Source organism: Delphinus delphis, chromosome 9 (genome assembly GCF_949987515.2).
Source record: "Delphinus delphis chromosome 9, mDelDel1.2, whole genome shotgun sequence".
In the NCBI taxonomy this organism is placed as follows: domain Eukaryota; kingdom Metazoa; phylum Chordata; class Mammalia; order Artiodactyla; family Delphinidae; genus Delphinus; species Delphinus delphis.
Genome location: NC_082691.1, coordinates 86,310,295 through 86,315,568, shown reverse-complemented (window position 1 = coordinate 86,315,568; position 5,274 = coordinate 86,310,295). Strand labels below are relative to the sequence as shown.

The following is a 5,274-nucleotide window of genomic DNA, read 5'->3' as shown; positions in this document are numbered from 1 at the left end:
GCAGAGGCCTGTATGGTGGCAATCCATCAGACCCTTGCTACACAGCGTGGTCCATGGACCAGCGGTAGAGGCGTTACCTGGGAGTTTGACAGAAATGCAGAACATAGGGCTGCCCCAGGCCTACTGACAAGGGTCTGCCTTTTTACAAGCCCCAGGTGGTTCATGTGTTCACTGCTGTTTGAGAAGCGCCAAGCGGGACCTAAGTCTTGTCTCTCCCAGGTTCCTGCAAATCTGTCACTGCCTTTGTCATGTCACAGCAGACTACCACCCACACAAAAACAGGCATATCCAGTTTGCTAATGATGCATTTTGGTAGGTTTTTTTTTTCATGATAGATCCATTTGAGGTCTGGAAAGCACTTTAATACTCTATCCTTCTTCAAATGATCAAGAGAAATAGCAAGTCCTGTATATACAAAACCGATGAAAATCACCATGTAATAATCAGTGGGTGCAGAACAACCGCACAGATACGTGTTTCCATCTTTTTCCACCAAGATTCTCCATCAAGGTAAAAAAAGGCTCCTACAAATCCCAGAAGGACGTAGAGGTGGCAGCACAACTGCCAGAGATGGTACAACGACTTACCACTGAAGCTGGTGATGGGACACAAGGGGAAGGAGGGGCAGAGTCCTCGAGAAAAGAACCCTGTTTAACGCAGGCGGCTCTAGTCCGTGGTCGACCTCTCGTACCGAAACCACGCCCCGAAGTCGTTGCTGCAGGTCCCAAAGCCGGGGTTGGTGGGCGAGCGCATGATACAGTGCACGATGTTGTTGTGGCCCAGGGAGAGCAGGTTCCGGCGCTCAGCCATTCTTTTTTTTTTTTTTTTTTTTTGTGGTACACGGGCCTCTCACTGTTGTGGCCTCTCCCATGGCGGAGCACAGGCTCCGGACGCGCAGGCTCAGCGGCCATGGCTCACGGGCCCAGCCGCTCCGCGGCATGTGGGATCCTCCCGGACCGGGGCACGAACCCGCGTCCCCTGCAACGGCAGGCAGACTCTCAACCACTGCGCCACCAGGGAAGCCCGCTCGGCCATTCTTGAGTCCCAGCAGCAGAGGCTGATGGTCCTCTAGTCAGGCAGCAGCACGCAGTCCTCCGTGTGGTTGAAGACGGACTACATCCGGTGCACCTGCTGTCTGCTCAAGCCAGCACCTGTGTATCTGACCAGGGTTCGCCCTGTTGATATTTCTCAAAGTTTAGCTACAGTCTTCTTCACTTGACAGAATGTATTTTGAATTTTTGGAAAAAATGGCAAAACAAACTTCAGCATCATCGTGTGCTTTCTCAAAAGTTGTGATGCATCGATTTGAAACACCATCCCATAATTTGATGCAGCCGTCCTTGCTACCAGTCACATACATACTGGCACTAGGATTGTAATTAACGGAACATATGGCATCAGTGTATTGATCTTGAGGACTGCAAGAGACAAAGAACTGACATGTGTTGATATCATGAAGTCGAGGAGTAGGCTGCTGAGCCCCAACAAGTAAGGTCTCTAGAAGGATGGAAGGAGATGGAGCATAACGTTTCAGCCTCCTGAATGTATCTGAAGGCTCTTTTTGCAGCTGGTTTGGAATAATCAAATAATTTAAGAGTATAATCCCTTTAACCAGAGGCGAGGATCTGTTCTGTTGGGTGGAAAGCAAGACACGTGAATTCATCCACGTGGTCGTAAAGAGTTGGAATCACTGGGTGGTTTTCCATGTTCTGCTGTGCAGTCTCGTTCATCATGCCCTCTATTGGCATGGCACTTTTGGCCAACATTCTTTCTGTGTCAAGTATTTTTATGCAAGCATCAGCAGATCCAGTAGCTATTAATTGCCCATCTCTATTATAGGTAGCTACACGACATGGTCCTTTACAGGATGTGACATAGCATGTTTCGTACTCCGAAGCCTCTGGGGACATAATCTGGACATCTGCATCAAACTCCAGGTAAATTCCTGTGCCAGGGGCAACTGTATCTGACGGACGAATTGCATAGTGAACTGCAGTATCATCGTTTTCCATTCCTTGTATTATATCACCTAGAGATACTGTTAACATGGTGGTATGAATTCTTCTGGACCTTTCTCCATGCACACAGTCGTTTCATTTCTAGTTTGATGAATGCAGGAGCTGCTCCGAGGGTGCACAGACAGACTGAGGCTTGATTTCATTGACGAGGCCATTAGCAGTGTTGATGCAGCCGTCATAGAGCAGCTGGCTAACGATCAGCTTGTAGAGCTGCTGGCGATCCTTCAAGCCCACTTTGGTTCTGTGCATCGGGGAGAAGAGGAAGATAATTTCCCTGCCAAAGGCGCGATCTAGAGATTCGTTCACCTCCTCCGACTTTATCTCCTACGCGACAACCCTGACGCCAAGGAACTGCTGCCTCACGGACAAATCCGGTCAGATCCGGAGAGCACCGCGGGTCTGGCGGCAGGTTGGCGCCACCACTTCCGGGGCCTTACGGAGCAAGTGCGCCTGTGCACCGTCTCCGCTGGGGCGTGACTCAAGCCGTGGTGTTTGTTTTTTAACCCTGAGTTTTTCGTGATGATAATGACAATGATGATGCTGATGATGAAGATGACATTAGATACTGTTAGGGGTTGAATTGTGTCCCCCGAAAAGGATATATTCAAGTCCTAACCCCCAGTACCTGTGACTATGACCTTATTTGGAAATAGGGTCTTTGCAGATGAGATCTAGTTAAGATGAGGTCATTAGGGTTGCCCTAATCCAATGACTAGAGGAACAGATTCTTCCTCTGAGTCCCTAAGGAGGAACCAACCTACTAACACCTTGATTTCAGACTTCTGGCCTCCAGAACTGTGAGACACGAAATTTCTACTGTTTGAAGCCACCCAGTTTGTGATACTTTGTTACAGCAGACCTAGAAAACATAGAGAGAATTTCCTCTCTTTTTTTTTTCTGAAACTTTCCTTCCTTCAAGCCCTTTCACAAACAGTATGTTGTGAAAGCAGAGGCAGGCTAGGCATTTTATTCAGTTTTTCAAAGAAGAAAGTCCATTTGTTACGTGAAGTGGTCACAGGAGTGAGGCGGTGTTACAGCTGCACCTGGCAGGCCTGTGAAAAAGAGTCCAGCCACCGGGGATGTGGGCCTCTGCATCTGTCCCTGGGCCTGGACCGCTGCCACCGCCCCCGAGGACACTGAATAAGAGGGAAGACTAGCGCCACGGGGCTCACCCCTCACCATCCCCACCATCTCCATCCCATGGGCTCAAAGATGCCGTCAGCAGGGTGTGTCCCAGCCCCGAGTCGGACGTGGCCCAAGTATACATCTTTCTTGTTATCCTGAAGTTTGTATCTGAGTCGTCAAATGTCACCTCCTTTCTCAACCCCCCCCCCCAGTTTTATTTTCCTCACAACACTTAACACCATCCATAATGCTGCGGCTTATTTATTGAATTACTTTTATACCTCCTGTCTCCTTTATTAGAATGTACATTCTGGTCCCCAGAATATAGCCTTGCCCGTGACAGTTTCTCAATAAATAACAGGAAGAGAACCTGTTCAAAATATTACATCATGTGCAAGTGCTGACATTTAAAAGGATGAGCCGGGTCCATACACAGTCCACGGAAAGGTGGCCGTGATATTATTGAGGTGAGCGAGCAATTGGCACAGGGATACACATCGTATGCTTCTGGTTTTGAATATATATCACAAATACATACCGCTGTTAGCTGTGGCTACCTGTTGGAGGTGGGGTTGGAGGGGAGGGGTGAGAGCCGGGAGCCTGGGACCAGGGCCGGCTGAAGGAGGTGGGCCATAAGGCAGTTGCTTGTGGGGACAGAGAATTTGCTGAAGCCACAGGAGGGACATGCAGGAGGGAGACCAAGGACAAGTCATACCTCCAACGCCAAGGGCCAAGGGCCACCCGGGCCACAGGTCAAGGGCTCTCTCCTCTCTTCCATTCCTGGTGCCATTGAATTGTGAGAGCCCGGGGAGGGTGGCAGCTGGTAGGAATCTACAGAGAGAACAACCCTTCTGCTCCTACGTGACGCAATAGAGGAGTCCCCAAGGACTGTTAGACTGTTTGCTGAAAAACAATAATGGAAGTGATGACGAGTGGGTGGAGCTGCCCCTTGAGCTGTGGGGTGAGGGTAGTCTGGTAGGTGGGTTAGAATAGGAGAGAGAGTGTAACCAGGGGATATGCTGAAAGGGCCAGCCAGGAGCGGCCACCACCCTGGCTTATCTTTCTACCCACCACGTCCACGATGAAGGGCACACACACCCATGCACACGGCCGGGAGTGGGCAGGGGGCGGGGGGAGGCGTCTCTCTGCTTCTCTGTCACACAAAGAAGGAGAAGCAGAGGTTCCTGCCCTCAAAGAGACTGCAGTGTGACAGGGGCTTTAAAAGTCCAACGCAAGCTCCCCCACCCACTGCCAACTAGTTGTAGAAAAAAAAATCACCCCTGCTGCCTTCTCCTCCCCTCACCCCTCTCCAAATGGCAACTCTTTTAGGAGTGCCACCCACAAATTTTCGACACTTAGCCAAACTGCTCTTCCTTATACAAGCCCAGGCTCTCCTGCCTCTGGGCCTTTGTTCAGCTTCTAGCCATTTCCTCTGAGTAAAGGACACCTCCCTCCTGCTTCCCGCTGGTCTCGGTGGTCCAGACAGAAGCAGCTGGGGCTCCCCCTTCAGCCAGCCCTGAGGAGGCCTGTGCATAGCGCCAGCCTGGATTCTGACCTTAGCTCTGTTGCACTGGTCCCTAAACCTCTTAGCCTCCATGTCATCATGCGTAAAGCGTTAGCACGGGGCTCCCACTAGGAGTAAGGCATCGGCACATGTAGAGACCACCCCTGGTGCCAGGAGCAGAAAGGGCGGGGTTGTTATAGCAGCACACTGGGCATCGTGGAGAAAATAAAGACGAATGAACCGAGGTTGCACCCACCTACCAGAAGCCAGCTGTCTGCTTGAAGAAGTGAGACAGGCCTGCAGGGAGAGAAACCAGGAGCAAACATTAGTAACAACTCCGGGCAGCACCTTGGCCTCACGTGCCCTCCGCCCAGACCCAGGCTTGGCTGCAGCACCAGCCTTGCCCAGGTGGCATCTGACAGCACCTGTCAGAGGCACCTGTGACCATTCTGCCCCAGGGCTCCTCTGTGACCAGGGCAGCCCTCCGGACACTCACACAGGTGAGAAGCTAAGCTTTGCCACAATGGGGGAGGGGAGCTGCTTGATAAATGCTGTCCTCTTGCTCCTGGGGATAATTCGGAGTCCCATTCCGTGTGCTCCTCGGAGGCTCCCAGCAGGACGGAGCCC

General features: G+C 51.3%; 1 pseudogene; it reads right to left on the bottom strand.

The window, feature by feature from the left end:
* Positions 1–666: 666 nt before the first annotated feature.
* On the bottom strand, positions 667–2,267 carry LOC132430766 (cleavage stimulation factor subunit 1-like; annotated as a pseudogene).
* Positions 2,268–5,274: the final 3,007 nt, after the last annotated feature.